The sequence below is a fragment of the Narcine bancroftii genome, chromosome 1 (genome assembly GCF_036971445.1).
Source record: "Narcine bancroftii isolate sNarBan1 chromosome 1, sNarBan1.hap1, whole genome shotgun sequence".
Lineage (NCBI taxonomy): Eukaryota > Metazoa > Chordata > Chondrichthyes > Torpediniformes > Narcinidae > Narcine > Narcine bancroftii.
Genome location: NC_091469.1, coordinates 188,797,742 through 188,816,018, shown reverse-complemented (window position 1 = coordinate 188,816,018; position 18,277 = coordinate 188,797,742). Strand labels below are relative to the sequence as shown.

General features: G+C 42.8%; 1 long non-coding RNA gene across 2 annotated transcripts in view; it reads right to left on the bottom strand.

The window, feature by feature from the left end:
* LOC138736210 (uncharacterized) overlaps positions 1-18,277 on the bottom strand; it is an 82,911-nt gene that overhangs the window by 49,648 nt on the left and 14,986 nt on the right. The gene's annotated exons all lie outside the window — the stretch shown is intronic.

Below are 18,277 nucleotides of genomic sequence, written 5' to 3'. Positions count from 1 at the left end.
GCAGGTCCTCCTTGGGTCCCGTCCTAATCCCGAGGAGGACCCAGGGTAGTTTGTCCGCCCAGTCTGGTCCAGAGACCCTGGCCATAAGCGATACCTTCAGGTGTCTGTGGAAACTCTCCACCAACCCGTTGGACTGTGGGTGGTACGCTGTGGTGTGGTGGAGCTTGACCCCCAGGAGCTTCGCCATCTGAGTCCACAGGGCAGATGTGAACTGCGCCCCTCTGTCACTCGTGATGTACGCCGGGACTCCGAAATAGGCGATCCATTGGCTGACCAGAGTCCTGGCGCACGTCTCCACGGAAGTCTCTTTAATCGGGACGGCCTCCGGCCACCTTGTGGCCCGATCCACCACCGTGAGGAGATAATGAGCCTCCTTGGACACCGGCAGGGGCCCAATGACATCAACGTGGATGTGTTGGAATCTGCGAACTTCCGGGTCGAAGTTCTAAATAGACCTGGTATATTTCCTGGCCAGTTCCGCCACCTCCTTCTTCAGCCAGTGCCACACAAAGCACTCCGCGACCATCCACACGATTGTCTTTACCCCTGGATGAGCAAGGTCATGGATCAGACTGAAGACCTTCGCCCTCCAGTGCGGTGGCACCTGGACATTCTTGAGTCTGAGGCCCGAGATGGCGGTCCACAAGGCCTGCGACTCCACATCGTTCCTCTGTGCCTGAGCCAGTTGCTCGTAATCCAGGCCGGGCGCGACAGTGTTGATGGCTGGACGGGAGAATGCATCCTCCACTACATTGTCCTTGTCAGTCCTGTGTTGGATGTCCATCGTGAACTCAAGACACATATGAGAGGTGGCACTGCTGTCTGGCAAACCACAGATCCTTGGCCATTGCCAGTGCTTGAGTGAGGGTCTTGTGATCCGTGAAGGCTGTGAACGACCTGCCCTCGAGGAAGTAGTGGATGGCCAAATACAGCACCAGGAGCTCCCGGTCAAAGGCGCTGTATTTGAGCTCCAGCAGGCGCAGCTGCTTGCTGAAAAAGGCCAGCGGGCGCCACTGTCCATCACATCACTGTTCCAGAACCCACCCCCCACCCCCACTGCCGTAGCTGAGGCGTCCATGGAGAGCACCGTGGCACTGGCGAGACCCTCCTTTGTTGCGATGAAAGCCCTGTCCACTTCCTCTGACCACGATAATGTCTTTTCTTTGATGGTCATGAGCGCAAACAATGGGCGCATGGTGCGTGCGGCTCCGGGGATGAAGCAATGGTAAAAGTTCACCATCCCCGCGAACTCTTGGAGGCCTTTCAGGGTGGAGGGTTTGGGGAATCTTTGAACAGCCGCTACCTTCTCCAGCGCCGGTGTGGCCCCAGCCGCTGAAATGGTGTGCTCCAGGAATTGGAGGGACTCTTTGCCGAACTGGCATTTGCCCGCATTGACCATGAGGCCGAAGTCTGCCAGCCAGCCAAAGTGTGCGTGGAGGTGGGCTTTGTGTTCATCGTGGATGCGACTGGCAATGAGAATATCGTCCAGGTAAATGAACACAAAGTCCAGGTCTTTTCCAACCGCGTCCATGAGGTGTTGGAACATTAGGGCCGCGTTCTTTACACCAAAAGACATATGCAGGAACTTGAAGAGGCCGAAAGGGGTGATAATGGCCATCTTACCCATATCGTCTGGATGCACCGGGATCTAATGGTATCCCCACACAAGGTCCACTTTGGAGAAAACCCATGCGCCACGAAGGTTGGCGGAGAAGTCCTGTATGTGGGGCACCGGGTACCTGTCAGGGGTGGTTGCATCGTTCAACTGATGGTAGTCCTTGCATGGTCTCCAGCCCCTGGATGATTTCAGGTCCATATGGAGTGGTGATGCCCAGGATCTGTCCAAATGCCAAATGATTCCCAGTTCCTGGAGCCTGGAGAACTCCTCCTTTGCCTGCTGGAGCTTCTTGGGCAGCAGCCTTCTGGGTCTAGCATGCAGCGGAGGGCCCTGTGTGGCGATGTGGTGGAAGACCCCCATGCTGGGGCAGGGCAGCATTGAACCATGGCTCTAAGATGGAAGGGAAGTTGTGGAGGATCTCGTCGAACTCATCCCTGGCAGCAGCTATGGCGCCGATTTCGGGCCTGCGGGCTTCTGCTGTGTCCAGTCAGGAGGAGTGGAATGTTCGGGCGTTGACCAGCCTTTTTTGCCCTTCATGTCAACCAGTAAGCCGTGAGCTCTGAAGAAGTTGGCTCCTAACAGCGCGGTGCCCACGGAGGCTAGGACAAGCATCCAGTGGAACTTCTTCTTCTTGATCTGGATCTGTGCCCTGCGGGTGCCATAGGTCCTGATGGTGGAGCCATTGGCCTCCCGCAGGGTTGGACCTCGAGATCGGGTGCATCTCTAATGCTGTGGGGGGGGTGGGGAAGGGGAAAGGACACTGAGCTCTGCCCGTGTCCACCAGGGATCAGCGGCCGGTGGATCTGTCCGTCACATGAAGGAGGCTGTTTGTGTGGCCAGCCGCCGCAACCATCAACGGCGGCTGGTCTGGTCGTTTCCCTGAAACCCGCAGGGCTGGTGGCACTTATGGGCTTGTGCTCCCCAGCACTGGTGGTAGAAACACCAGGTTGACTGGCCCTCCTCTGGCTTGGTCTTGGGAGGGCTGCCTCGTTCTCCCTCTTCATGCGCCAGAGGGCATCTGAACAGGCTGCTGCTTTCCTCTGGTTCGAGAATTCTTCATCTGTGAGGAGCAGCTGGATGTCCTCCGGCATCTGTTCCAGGAATATCTGGCGGAAGAGAAAACAAGGCCAGGGCCAGCATTTCATCCATCAGCGCTGACGGACTACAGTCCCCAAGCCAATCTAGGTGAAGGAGCCTGGAAGTCAGTTGCTGAGGAGTTAGCCAGAAAGTTCCAAGCAGCAGGTCTTTGAGGGCGGTGTACTTGCCCATAGCCGGGGGGTGGTGGATGATGTCTTCCACCCTCGCTGCTGTATCTTGGTCCAGAGCGCTCACGAAATGATAGAACATCGTGGCGTCTGAGGAGATGTTGCGGAGTTGAAATTGGCTTCCGCCTGCCTGAACCACGTTCTCGGTTGGTGGGTCCAAAAGGGAGAAGCTTGATGGAGACAACGTTAACCTCTGCTGAATCCTTGGTGTTTTGAGTCCAGAAAAATGTCTGGGCTCATCGGGGTCACCACTGTGGCGGTGTGAGCAGTGGAAGGAACACAGCCACCACGTTGAGGGTCGTTAATGATTGTTTTTATTCAAATTCAGCAAGCCTCTTTAAGGGCAGCATGAGCTCAGCCATCTGGTGCATTGTAACATCATAATCGCTGCTCAGGGTGTGCGCTGGAAGGGATGCTGGAGTCAGAGAGAAACCTCTGACAATGCCATTTCCCCATGGCTGCCCCTCCACGTGGCGATACAAGCGGGGCCAGTTTACCATGAGGATGTGCACCGCCACACACCCATATTTTGTAAATATGGCCTCCATATCTTGCAAAATACATAATATTTGTCTCTTAAATTATAAGTAATTTTCTCAAGTGGTATACAACTCCAAACTTCAGCGTGCCATCTTTTTATATCCAAATTATGGCAATACATTTTCTTGCTATTGCTAAAGCAATTTGAACAATTTCACCTTAGGTTCAACACCTTTAACGTCATTCAGTAAAAATAACATTGGATCCTGTGGGAAATTAATCCCATTATTTGTTCAAATAAGTTACCTATTTCTAACCAAAAAGATTTAACTTTAGAACACTTCCAAGTAAAATGCAAAAACATAGATCCAATAGAGACAAATTCCATTTTTTAAATACTTGTATGGTGTTAAATATTATTGATGAATAAAGTTATATCCGGCTATCCTATATCTCAAATTTATTATACTTTTCATATTTTCTGTACATAGCCCAATCCAATCTCATTCACTATTTATTTATTCAAATCTACTTCCCATCTTTGCCTAGATTTATGAAATCTTATTTTTCGGGCTTTCTTTTGTATTAACCTATACATCATTGAAATAAATTTCTTTATATTTCCATTACACAATAATTGTAATTCCATCTCAACTGGTAATAACGGCTCTTGACCAAAATTTTCATGTAGATATTCTTTAACCTGATAGTAACAAAATCTAGTATTTTCAGGTCCTTGAACATTCTATTAAAAGAAATAAATTTCCCTGCTTCAAAGCATCTTCCATCTTTTTAATTCCTTGGCACTGCCAAATCTTATAAAAATTATTTCCCATGGAAAACAGAATCAATCTATTCTGGAATAATGGTGTTTTTCCAGACAATCAACATCCTCCCCCAATTTATCAACTTTATTCCAAAGTTCAAACATATGCTTCAAATTTGGAGTTTCTCTATTCATTATTAACAGCCTTGAATTCCTTTTTATAAATAAAATCTTGTGAGTTTGATTCCTTTTTTTTTTACTAAGTTCAATATGCACCCAAGCTGGAATTATTTAAATCATACATTACATTAACAGAACACAACTGGTCTGCTTTATAATAGTTTGTAAAATTAGGGAGCTGCAAACCTCCTGAACTGTAATTCCACATTAATTGATCCAAAGAACCTCTTGCCATCTTTCATTTCCATAAGAATTTCCTAACATGTGCATTTAATTCTTTAAAGAATTTTTGAGAAATTGCTATAGGAATCAATTGAAAAAGATATTGTATTCGAGGAAAAACATTCATCTTAACACAATTTATTCTACTTATTAAAGTAATAAGTAACATATTCCATCTTTCCAAATCTTCTTTTATTCTTTTTAATAATGAAGAATACTTTAATTCAAATACATTTTTTAGCCTCTTCCATCCAAATACCTAAATATTTTATTCCCACATCTGGCTATTATTCAACCACACCATTAAATCAATTATTTTCTTACAATTTACATAATCCCTCTCTACTAAAAGCATAATTTCAATTTTTCCACAATTAATTTTATAACCAGATACTTCTCCATATTATTTTAATCTAAATTTAAGTTGTAATAATGAATTTAATGGATCAAAATGTCATCTGCAAACAAACTTATTTTGTGTTCCTCCTGATTCAGGTAAAGATAACTTTTATCTTTAAATCCTGTCTTATTAATTCAGCAAAGGGTTCAATTGCTAAAATGAATAAAGCCAGTAACAGTGGACAACCTTGTCTACTTGATCTAGTCAATCAAAACATTGTTGAAGTTTAATCATTAGTCAGTACTTAAGCAGTAGGATTCTTATATATTATTTTAATCTAATCAATAAATATTGGCCCTAACCCAATTTTTTCCAAAACTTTAAATAAAATCCAATTCTAATCTATCAAATGCCTTTTCTGCATCTAAAGTCACTGTGATGCTCTTAATCTCCCCTCTTTTGAATGTATTATGTTTGAATGTTTAAATGTATTAAACTATTCAATTTTGCCACATTATCTGCAGATTTCCTATTTTTAATAAATCTAGTTTTATCCATATGTATTTTAACTTCAGTAAATAATTTATCAATCTATTTGCTAACACTTTAGCTAATATCTTATAATCAACATTTAATAGCAAAATCAGTCTAATATGAAGCTGGTTTCAACAGATCTCCATAAATGAAGGTATCAAAAGATCCATACTTGTTTTCATCAACTCTACAGGAAACCCCTGGCAACTTACTATTTTGCAATGAACTCATTGCCTCAATTACATCCTTCGCTGCAAAAGGAATATTCAAATCTTTTTGCTCCTGAACGTTCAAACTAGGTAAATATATTTGAAATAAAAATTTATTAATCTTATTTTCATCTTGAATTGATTCTGATTGATATAATTGTGGTTTATATGTAATAATTCCAGAATATTTTTAACTGCATTAATTGTTCTAGATGCCTGTTCTGTTTTCAATTGCTAAGCTAAAACTTTGAGTTCTTTCTCAAAATTCATAATATTTCTGCTTTGTTTTTTGAATTAATTTTCAGTTCTACATGTCTGAAGAGAATTAAATTGTTTTTTATTGATTAATTGTCTTCTCTTCAGATTTCTTTTGCAACTCTCCTCGTTCTGACTAATTTGTCTTTTTCATATAATCTTTCTTAATTTTAATTGAATAACTTATTATTTGTCCCCTGAAATAACCTTCAAGTGCTTCCCATATAATGAATTTATTATCTAATTAATTAGAATTTATATCCAACAAATATGCAATTTGTTTTCTTATCAAAATCACAAAAATCCACTCTTTTTAACAACAGAGTATTAAACCTCCACCTAAAAGATAAAGGCTCTTCGTCAGGCATTGTACACACCATTAAAAATGGGGAATTATCTTATAATATACTGGATTTATACTCAACAAAATTAAGTTACCCTGTAACTGTGATAATAGTAGAAAAAAAATCCATCCTTGAATAAGAATCATGTCTATGAGAATAAAAAGAATAATCTCTCTCCTTAGGATTTCACCTATGCCAAATTTCTATTAAATTTAGTTCCTTCATCAAACTCAATGTAGCTTTAGCCATTTTATTTTTTGTTACTAATTTTGTTGTTTTACCAAAATCGGGTCCAAACAACAAACAAAGTCACCTTGTATTAATTTTTTTTTCATATGACTCTGACAAACATTAAAAAAAATCCCGTATAAAATCTTCATCATCTACATTTGGTGCATAAATACTCATAAGTGTCCACATTTCAGATATCTTCCCACAGGATCTATTATAACTTCTTAAATTTTTGTTGGTAATGTTTTGATAATTAATATCACTACTCCTCTTGCTTTAGAATTAAAAGATGAAGATACCACTTGGCCAACCCATTGCCTTTTTAATTTCATTTTTTTTTCTGTCAAATTAGTTTCTTGCAAAAATGCAATATTAACTTTCATCTTTTTAATTTAAGCAAATATTATTTTTCTTTTAATTTGACTATGAAGCCCATTAACATTAAAAGTAAGAAAATTTTGTGTTTTATTCCTATCCATTATTTAAATCTAAATCTCTTTCAGTCCCACCCTCCCAGGTCTCCATCATCAAACACAATCCTCAATACATGACCCCTCTCTAGGACCAAGTGTCCAGGATTTTATTATCAATCATTAATGGAATTAACATATTTTGAGCTAGTGGTATCTTAGGTGACCATTAATTATTTTTCATATTGTGATTATATGCTTTAATAGGAGGGCTTCTTTAGGGCCTGATAATAATATAGAATTCCATGTACACACAAGGTTTTCTACTATCCTCTTATGAACCTTATGCAACTCCAATTTTACCCATGTAGACATCTCCTCCATCAAAGAGGGAGGTGATAAACTTCTATTGGGTTTCCCAAAAATATTTTTTGAAATCTGAGTGCATTAATCCACCCAATTCATAATTCAAAGTTAATTTATCAATAGAGACTCTGGAAGGCTTATCTTTCCACAAAAACTTCCTGATGAATTTATTAAGGTTTGGAAAGAATCCCTGAGGTATAAGAACAAGCAAACTTTGAAAATAATATTGTACTCTAGGCAGCACATTCATTTTAATACAGTTGACCCTTCTAACCAAAGTTATTGGGAAGGTCATCCATTTATTAAGATCATCCTCAATTTTCCAAAGCAAGGGAAGATAATTCAACTTATATAAATTCTGCAGGTTGTTATCTACCTTGATACCTAAATATTCAATCCCATTCAGGGGCCACTTAAATTGAGAATTTCTCATAATTTGTTTATAAATCCCTCCAGTAAGTGGCATAAAACTTCGTTTTTGTCACAATTGGCTTTATAACCCAAAATTTTCCAATATAGACTGCAATTTCTATAATGAGTTAACTGGTTCTGTCAGATATATCAGAACATCATCAGCAAATAAATTGATTTTAAGTTCTTCCTGATTGATCCTGCAACCCTTTATGTCTGGATCTAGATGAATGGATTCTACTATCAGTTCAATAGCTAGGAGGAAAAGAGCTGGTGATAATGGACAACTTTGTCTGCTAGATCTGGACAGTGGGAATGTGATGAAATTTGACCATTAGTTATTACTTTAGCTTTAGGCTCAGAATATAGAGCTCTAATCCAATTAATAAATGTTTGTCCTTGTCCAAATTTTTTCAGCACTTTAAATAAAAAGTCCCACTCCAGTCTGTCAAAGCCTTTCTCTGCATCTAGAGCCACTGTGACACTCAAGTCATCTCTTGTTTGCACCAGATGTATAATACTGAGCAATCTACATACATTGTCTGCCAATTGCCTCCCCTGCACAAAGCCAGTTTGATCAGCGTTTATTAATTAGGCAAATAAGTTGCCGATCTATTTTCCAAGGCTTTGGAAATAATCTTATAGTCTGTATTCAAAGTTGATATGGGTTCATAAGATTACGGTTTCAATGGAATCCTATCTTTTTTGAGAAACACCATAATAACTGCCATCAAAAAGAACTCCAGGAGAGTGTGGGTCACCACTGCCTGATCTAATACCTCCATAAACAAAAGTATTAATAAATCTTTAAATTCTTTATAAAATTCCAGTGGAAATTCATCCTCTCTCAGGGATTTATCAATTTGAGTAAAGGGAGTGTTTAAATTCAATTTTGCGAGATCTACTTGTGACAGGACAGGCCTAATTACACAACCTGCAAATCAGTTGTCCTTCCATAGGCTACACCACTGAACCTTTCATCTGTAATTTTATTCAGCTTGTAACCTCCCAGAGATCAGCAGTGGGAAAAAGGAAGTAAAATTGAAGGAGGGAGGTTCCAACACAACCTCCATCATACAAGCACACTACACATCATTTACTATTCTACCGCGCCTTCCTGTTGGCAGATTAGATCAAAATGTAATTATTTATATACTGTATCCAAATGTGGCTCAAATAATGCACAGTGGTAATAAATATGGACAACTTAAACATGGACAACTACTGGACGTGCAATACACAAACGTGCTGAAGAAACTCAGCGGATCACGTTTTGCAAAAGATTTCTAGTGGGGTTTCTTCATCACATTTGTGTATTGCACTCGAATACAGCATCTGCAAACTTTCTTGTTTAACTCCTCGTACTAGACATGTTGTCTCACTACACTGTTCAGCCTGCCTTCTTGTTGTGCTCCATTCCATGTGTCACTTGATTTACTTTAATCACCCAGCTTTGAATTTACAACCAGAAATATGCCATCTGGATTAAACAATCTACATTGAATGAAACATGAAAGTCCAGAGACACAGTGATTATAGTAAAAACACACCAAAATGCTGGAGGAACTCTGCCAGTCTCTTCAACGTCTATAGGAGACAAAGATATATTGCCAACGTTTTGAGCCTGAGCCCTCCTTCAAGGAATAAGCAGAATAAGCTTGAAGAAGGATGTCCACCTTCCCTCTACCACCATCAACTTGGCACTCACCTGCATATCCTTCATTTCCCACAAATCTGTCCTGGTCCTCTCTGCCCTCACGAGCAACCTCTTATCGTCACCTCTGCAGCGTAGACTCTTTTTTGACTGATAATGTGGCTGCTGCATGGGGAACACAGGTGCCACCATCTTTGGAAGTGGTATCAGAGGCCACCCCACATCCTGACATGACTATGGCCATTTCCGCTGGCAGTGAGCACCCCAGGAAGCACTGCCTGGTGAAGGACGTGGTCTGTTCCAGCTGCAGGAAGAAGGGGTACTATGCGAATGTATGCAAATCCAAGTACCTAACCCTAGCAACGCTGCGTGCAGGCAGTGGGGGCCACTGCCATCTTGGACGTCACCTCCAACAAACAAGAATGGGACCATGTACGCGTTGTGGGAGCCACCATATTGGGCAACATCACTTCCAACAAACAACAACAGCACTGCAATGCGCACCATGGAGGCAGCCATCTTGGACACCACCATCTTACCAAATCGTGAGCCAATACAGTGGATCCAACAGCGACACCACTCTGGCTTCAGCCAGGTTCGACCAAAGAAGCCTTCATCAGCTCGCCAGATCAGTGATGGATATAGAGGTAAAAGGGTGCAAGACAGGCTGCCTGTTAGATAGTTGGAGCATGGAGAGCTTCATCCACCCCAACACGGTGCAGAGTTACTCCCTCGCAATGAGATCAGTGAATAATAAAATCTCCATGGCCTCTAAGATCCACTCGGTAGAGATCCATGGCAGCTGCACAGTGACACTGACGATGCGCGGTGCAGAGTACAACAATTTTAAACTCCTTATGATGCCACAACTCTGCGCACCCGTACGATTGGGGTTGGACTTTCAACGCCACCTTAAGAAGTTCACTATGGCATATGACAGGTCATATCCACCCCTCCCGGTCTCCAACCAACAGTTTTTAAACCGCCCACCCTCCCCTACAAATGTGTCAAACCAACAACCCGCAATCTTCCCACTGCACGACCTGCGGGCTCTTCACCCTCTGGATTTCCCCCCACCTCTGTTTGACAACCTCACCCCCAACTGTAAGTCCATCACCACCAAGAGCAGATGATACAGCGCTGGGGACAGGGTCTTTATCGAATCAGAGATGAGACAGCTCCTGACCAAGGGGATCATCAAATCCAGTACCAACCCCTGGAGAACTCAGGCAGTGGGAAAAAGCACCGAATGGTTATCAACTACAGTCAGACCCTTAACAGGTTTATGCAACTGGACGCATACCCCCTCCCCTGCATAGCCAATATGCTAAACCAAATTGCCCAATATTGGGTATTTTCCACCATTGACAAAGTCAGCATACCACCAGCTCCCTATTCGCCAGTACACCATGTTCGAGGCAGATGACTATCTCTACCACTTTCTGAGAGTCCCCTTCAGGGTCGCCAATGGAGTCTCTGTCTTCCAGAGGGAGATAACCGAATGGTGGACGAGCATGGATTGCTGGCCACATTCCCCTACTTCAACAATCTCCAGCCATGATCTGGAGGATCTTGATGCCAACCTCTGGAAATTCCTCCAGACAGCCAAAAGCCTTAATCTCACCTACAACAAGGATAAATATGTATTCTGCACATCACACCTGACTACACTCGGCTGCATCATGGAGAATGGAGTTACTGGTCCTGATCCCGACTGCATGCACCCTCTGTTGGACCTCCTACTTCCCCACAGCCTCAAGGACTTGATAAGGTGCCTGGGGTTTTCTCTTATTATCCCCAGTGGGTCCCCAACTACGCAGATAAAGTCCGCCACCTCCTTTCCCACGTCGGCAGAGACCCGTGAGACCTTCGGCCACATCAAAGGGGTTATTGCCAAGGCCACGATGCACGCCGTGGACAAATGCATCCTGTTCCAGGTGGAGAGCAATGCTTCTGACTTTGCCTGGCCGCTACATTTAACCAGGCTACAGACCCATAGCATTTTTCTCCTGCACCCTCCAAGGCCCCAAGATCCAGGATTCCTCTATCTAGAAGGAGACCCAAGCCATCATTGAGGAAGTACGGCATTGGGCACTAATGCAAACAAGCAAATGATTTACCCTGCTGACTAACCAACATGCAGTCGCTTTCATGTTCAATAACCAGCGGTGGGGTAAAATCAAGAACAAGATTCTGAGATGGAGAATCTACAACTATGATATCTCCTACCAGCCCAGAAAGTTCAACGAGCCTTCAGATGCCCTGTCCTGAGGGACTCTTCAGTTGACAAGCCCTCCACAATGACCTATGCCACCCCGGGGTCACAAGGTTCTTCCATTTCGTCAAAGCCTGCAACTTCCCCTATTCGGGTGAGGACATCAGGACAATGACCAGAAAATGCCAGCTCTGTGCAGAGTGCAAACCACACTTCTACTAGCTGGACAGGTCACACCTGATTAAGGCCACCCACCCCTTTAAGTGCCTGAACATAGATTTTAAGGGGCTTCTGCCCTCTTGAACCACAATGTGCACTTCCTCAACATCATTGATGAGTACTTAAGTTTCCCATTTGTCATTCTCTACCTGGACATGACCACTGCCACCATCGTTAAAGCCTTGAACAACCTCTTCACCCTGTTCGGATACCCCTGCTATATTCATAGCCACCGGGGGCCCTCCTTCATGACTTATGAGCTGCGCCAATATCTGCTGGCTAGAAGTATCACCATGAGTAAGACCACCAGCTACAACCCCCAAGGGAACAGCCAGGTGGAGAGGGAGAATGCCACTATCTGGAAGGCTATCCTCCTAGCCCTGAGGTCAAATGGCCTTCCTATCTCCCACTGGCAAAGGGTTCCTCCCCAAAGTGCTCCATGCAATCAGATCCCTCCTGTGCACCGCCACCAAAGCCATCCCACATGAAAGGTTGTTTCCCTTCCCCAGGAAGTCTGTGTTAGGAACCACCATCTTGGTTGATGACCCCAGGGCCAGTCCTGCTCTAGAAGCCTGTGAGAAGCCTTAAGTCAGACTCCCTGGTTGAAAGGGTCCACCTCCTCCACGCCAACCCCCAATATGCCTATGTGGCATTCCCATTCCCAGATGGGCACGAGGACACTATGTCCACCCGGGACCTGGTGCACGCAGGACTGAAACCAACTAACCAGTACATCCACCCCCACAATCATCAAACACATAGCATGTCACCCTACCCCAGCACCCTCTCCAACTGTCTCAGTTCAGTCTTAAGTCAGTGATGTGTAAACTAATGGAAAAGATTCCTTTAGGATAAGATCTATTAACATTTCGAGAAGTATAGTCTACTCAAGGATAGTCAGCATGGCTTTGTGAAGGGAAGGAATTGCCTCACAAGTCTATTTGAGTTTTTTGAGGAGGTAACAAAGAAATTGATAAGGGTAAGACAGTAGATGTGGTCTACATGGATTTTAGCAAGGCATTTAGCAAGGTCCCCCACAAGAGATTCATCCAGAAAGTCATGAGGCACAGGATCAGAGGAACCTTGGCTGTGTGGATTTTTAAAAAATTGGCTTGTAAGAAGAAAGCAGAGAGTAGTAGGGGAAGGAAAGTATTCTGCGTGGAGCTTTGTGACAAGTGGAGTTCCACAAGGATCTGTTCTGGGATGACCTGGATGAAGAGGCAGAAGGGTGGGTCAGTAAGTTTGCAGATGACACAAAGGTTGGAGGAGTTGTGGATGGAGCTGAAGGTTGTCGAAGGTTATAAGAGGATATAGACAGGATGCAGAGTTGGGCAGAAAATTGGCAGATTGGCTTCAATATGGATAAGTGTGAGGTGATGCATTTTGGAAGGACAAACCAGAAGGTTGAGTAGAGGGTTAAAAGTTTAGATTAACAAAGGGACCTTGGGGTTCAAATCCATACATCCCTCAAGGTTGCTGCACTTCTTAATAGGATGGTTAAGAAGGTCTATGGGGTGCAGGGCTTCATTAACAGGGGATTAAATTCAGAGAGGTCATGTTGCAACTTTACAAAACTCAGATAAGACCACACTTAAGAGTATTGTGTTCAGTTCTGGTCACCTCATTATAGGAAGGATATGGAAACTATGGAGAAGGTGCAGAAGAGATTTACCAGGATTAGGGAACAAGTCTTATGAAGCAAGGTTAGCAGAGCTGGGACTTTTCTCTTTGGAGCTTAGAAGGATGAGAGACTTGATAGAAGTCTACAAGATTATGAGAGGCATAGATAGGGTGGACAGCCAGTGCCTGTTTTCCAGGACAGGATCAGCAAATACCAGAGGATATAGGTACAAAGTGAAGGGAGGAAACTTTAGGGGAGACATCAGGTGTAAGTTGTTTCCCCCCCCCCCCACCCCCACAGAGAGTGGTAGGTGCCTGGAAAGCTTTGCAGGGGGTGATGGTGGATGATGACGACATTGGTGCATTTAAGAGATTTTTAAAATAAAAATAGAGGGTTGTGGAGTAAGGAGGGTTTAGGACTGTAGTGTGAAAGGCCTGGGAGGTCCTGAATTCCTGGGAACTTATCCAGGATAAAGTAGAGTCATCATTCACCTGCAGTGTGAAAACGCCTACTCTCTCTCTCTCTGCCTTATAGTGCTAGCCCCAGATACCACTCCATGCCAGGTTGCTGCTGCAGGCATCTCTTGGAAGGGTCGTGCGTAAAGAGCACACACTGCACTGAAGCTGAGCCCTGGTATTGCTGTAGCTCAAATTGTTATAGATCAATGATTTTCAAACTGCCCCCAAACTCACGTTCCACCTTCAGCAATCCCTTACTAATCACAGAGTACTGATGGCAGAGGGATTGCTGAAGGCGGTATGTGAGTTTAAGGGGGGCAGTTTGAAAACCATTGCTATAGATCAATACTGGGAGTAGAGCCGCCACTCTCAATTGATCAAGGGTCTGAGAGCGTGTGAATACCCCTGTGGGTACAGTGGTACCCAATAAACCCCCGTTTATTCAGGGGGTTATAGGGTCCAAATGACTGCATTGTCAGTGTAAATTAATACTTGTGTACTGTCTAATGTTCTTCCCTGTTTGTCTCCCTTTACGATTGGTTCCCATGCTCCCTTATAAATCATGTGTGTATGTTCCCACACTTATAAATTCTCTGCGTTTTTCCCAAGCTCCCTTATAAATTGTCTCTCTTATTAATTGTTGTGTAATAAAGTTACATTTGATTGCAAACCTTTGTGTCCAGACTCATATCTCTTTGAATCCACCGAACCTGACACTTCCTCAACAAAACAGCAAAGTGGGAGATGGAGTTCAATCCGGATTAAGGTGAAATGATGCATTTTAGAAAGTCGAACTTGAAGTTGGAGTATATGATTAATGGCAGGACTCTTAACAGTGTGGAAGAAGAGAGTGACCTTGGGGAAGCACAGTTAAATTAGTGGTTAGTCCAATGCTATTTATAGTGCCAGCGACCGGGTTCGAATCTGGGACCGTCTCTAAGGAGTTTGCACATTTTCACTGTGTCTGCATGGGTTTACTCCATGCACTCTGGTTTACCCTCTCTTTTCAAAATGTATGGGGTTGTAGGTTAATTGGGGTATTTTGGCAGCACAGGCTTGTGGGCCAGAAGGGCATGTTATTGTGCTGTGTGTCTGTAGTGCGCGTTGAAAGAACCAAAGACTTACATAGAAACATAGGACCAGGAGTAGGTCATTCGACCCTTCAAGCCTGCTCCGTCATTCAACGAGATCATGGCTGATCTCAAAGTTCAGTACCCCATCCCCGCCTTCTCTCTGTAACCTTTAATACCCTTATACTGAAGAAATATATCCAATTCCCTCTTAAATATATTTAATGAACCTGCCTCTACTGCCCTCTGTGGCAATGAATTCCACAGATTCACCACCCTCTGGGTAAAGAAAATCTTCCTCATCTCGGTCCTAAATGTTTTGCCTATTATCCTCAAACCATGGCCCCGGGTTCTGGATTTTCCCGTCATTGGAAACATCCCATCTGCATCCATTCTGTCCAGTCCTGCCAGAATTTTATATGACTCTATGAGATCCCCTCTCAATCTTCTAAACGCCAGCGAGTACAATCCCAATTTGCGCAATCTTTCCTCATAAGTCATTCCTGCCATTCCACGTATCAGCCTGGTGAATCACCTCTGCACTCCCTCCATTGCAAGAACATCCTTCCTTAGATAAGGTGACCAAAACTGCACACAATACTCCAGGTGGGGTCTCACCAAGGCCCTGTACAGCTGCAGTAAGGTATCCTTGTTCCTATACTCAAACCCTCTTGATATGAAGGCCAACATACCATATGCCTTTTTAACCACCTGCTGTTCCTGCATGCTCGCCTTCAGAGACTGGTGTACAAGTACCCCTAGGTCTCTCTGCACTTCCCCATCTCTTAATCTATTGCCATTCAAATAGTAATCTGCCCTTCGGTTTGTATTACCAAAGTGGATAACCTCACATTTATCCACATTGTAGTGCATTTGCCATGTATCTGCCCAGTCCCTCAATTTATCCAAATCACACTGGAGCTTCCTGACCCCCTCTTCCGTGCACACAACCCCTCCTTGTTGATCCAAACCAAGGCTTTTATTAACTAAAAGACTGGAGCATATCACAAGTAGGTTGACTAGTCCAGAATGACCTGGTCTGGCTAGGAGCAATCCTTTAAGACCTGCCAGTAGGTGTGGCTACACCCTCAGCCAATCACAGTCATCCTACACTACAATCTGTACATATGTACATATACATATTGGTGATAGAATCTGTACTATCACACTGTCTAAATTTAAATTAAAAATAACAAATCAATAGATCTCTCAAGGTTGCCACGCTGGTTGATAGGTAGTTGAGAAGCCTTATGGTTATCTAGTCTTCATTAGTCAGGGAATTGAGTTCAAGAGACATGAGGTAATGTTGCAGATCTATAAAACTCTGGTTCGACCAAACTTGGAATATGGTATACTGTTCTGGTCATCTAGGATATGGAAGCTTGCAGAGGATGCAGAAGAAATTTAACAGGATGTTGCCTGAATTGGAGAACCTATCTTATGAGGCAAGGTTAACTGAGCTAGGACTTTACTATTTAGACTGAAGAAGAATGAGAGGTGATTTAATAGAGGTCTAAAAGATTATGAGAGGCATAATCTTTGAGAGACAGTTCACACCTTTTTCCCCAAGACAACAGCAGCAAATACCATTGGACATCTGTTTGAGGTGAGCAGAGGCAAGTTTGGGGGAAGACCAGTTTTAAAAAAAAATATAGAGTAGTAGATGCCCAGAATGCATTTCCAGTAGTGATGGTGGAGGTTGGTACAATGCGAACATTTAAAAGACTCTAAGACAGGAATGTGGATGCAAGAAACATAGAGGGGATGAGGTGGGGAAGATTATATTTTTTTTTTTTTTTTTTTTCACACTGTGAACCATATTAACCAAAATACACACAAACATTTCCCTCTTGAATATACACAGTGTCGGGGGAAGTCACGTGATGGAGTAGTGGCCGGACGGCGAACTCCAGCCCTCTCCAGAAAAGTTGAAAAAAATAAAGGAAAGCACAAAGGCACAAAAATAAAAATTAAAGTAAAGTGAATATAAAGGTGGAAAGAAGATGGCGACGAAAAAAGAAAAGTCGAAACCAACGGTAAGAAGAGAGGAAGAGAAGACAACGGAAGAAGAAGGAGAAGGCCTTACCTGTTCGAAGAGGCCCGCGGTGGAGAGAGAAGCCCGCTCCCTCAGGTCGGTAGAAAGTGGACTACAAAAATGGCTCGCTGAGCCGAGTAAAAGTGCGCAACCGCGCATGCAAAAAAACACACCGACGGGAGGGGCAACCAGCTGGGGAGTCGATCTCCACAGCCGGCAATGACAGCTACAGAACAGCAGCAGCAAGAGGAGAACATAGAAGACAATGAAAACAAGAAAGAAGAGAAGAAAAAGAAAACAAAGAAACAACAGATGGCCAACCCAGAGGAAGAAGAAGAGGAAGAGGAAGAGTACAGTGAAATGGAAGAAGAAGGGAAAGGCAAGACAATGGATATATTTTCTCTTATTAAAGAATACATGGATTCATTTAAAGAATGGCAAGCACAAGAATTTAGTGATTTAAGAAGAAGAATAAACAGTACAGAAGAGAAAGTGAATAAAATAGATATGACCATATCAGAAATAAGAAAAAGAATGGACAAGGTGGAAGAACGAGAAGCAGCAGTAGAAATGGAGGTAGAGGACTTAAAAAAGAAATTAGAAGAATCTAATAAAAAAGTTAAAGAGACACAAGAGCTGTTAGCTCAGAAAATAGATATAATGGAAAATTATAACAGAAGAAATAATATAAAGATAGTGGGCCTTAAGGAAGATGAAGAAAGCAAGAATATGAGAGAGTTTATAAAAGATTGGATCCCCACGATCTTAGGATATCCAGAACTACAGCAAGAAATGGAAATAGAAAGGGCACATAGAGCATTAGCCTTTAAACCACAACCACAACAAAAGCCAAGATCCATTTTAGTAAAATTCCTAAGATATATTACAAGAGAAAAGGTACTGGAGAAAACAATGGAGAAAGTAAGAGAGGACAACAAGCCACTGGAGTACAAAGGGCAAAAAAATTTTATTTATCCAGATATAAGTTTTGAACTCCTGAAGAAGAGAAAGGAGTTCAATACAGCAAAGGCGATTTTATGGAAGAAAGGGTATAAATTTATACTAAAGCATCCAGCGGTATTGAAAATATTTATTCCAGGACAGCAAAACAGACTATTCTCGGATCCAGAGGAAGCACGAAAATTTGCAGAACAATTACAAAATAGACTGAGAGATGAAGACGTGTAACGAGAGTACAAAAGACTGCGAACTAAAAAGACGTGTGTATAGGACTATATACATATATAATACATATATTACATAAGTGTATGTGCATTTAAAAGAAAATATATAGTGTATAGAGAAGAATTAATGAGGGAAAAAAGGGGAAGAGAGGAGTAAAGAGGGAATTTAGAGAGTGACCTTTGTTGTATA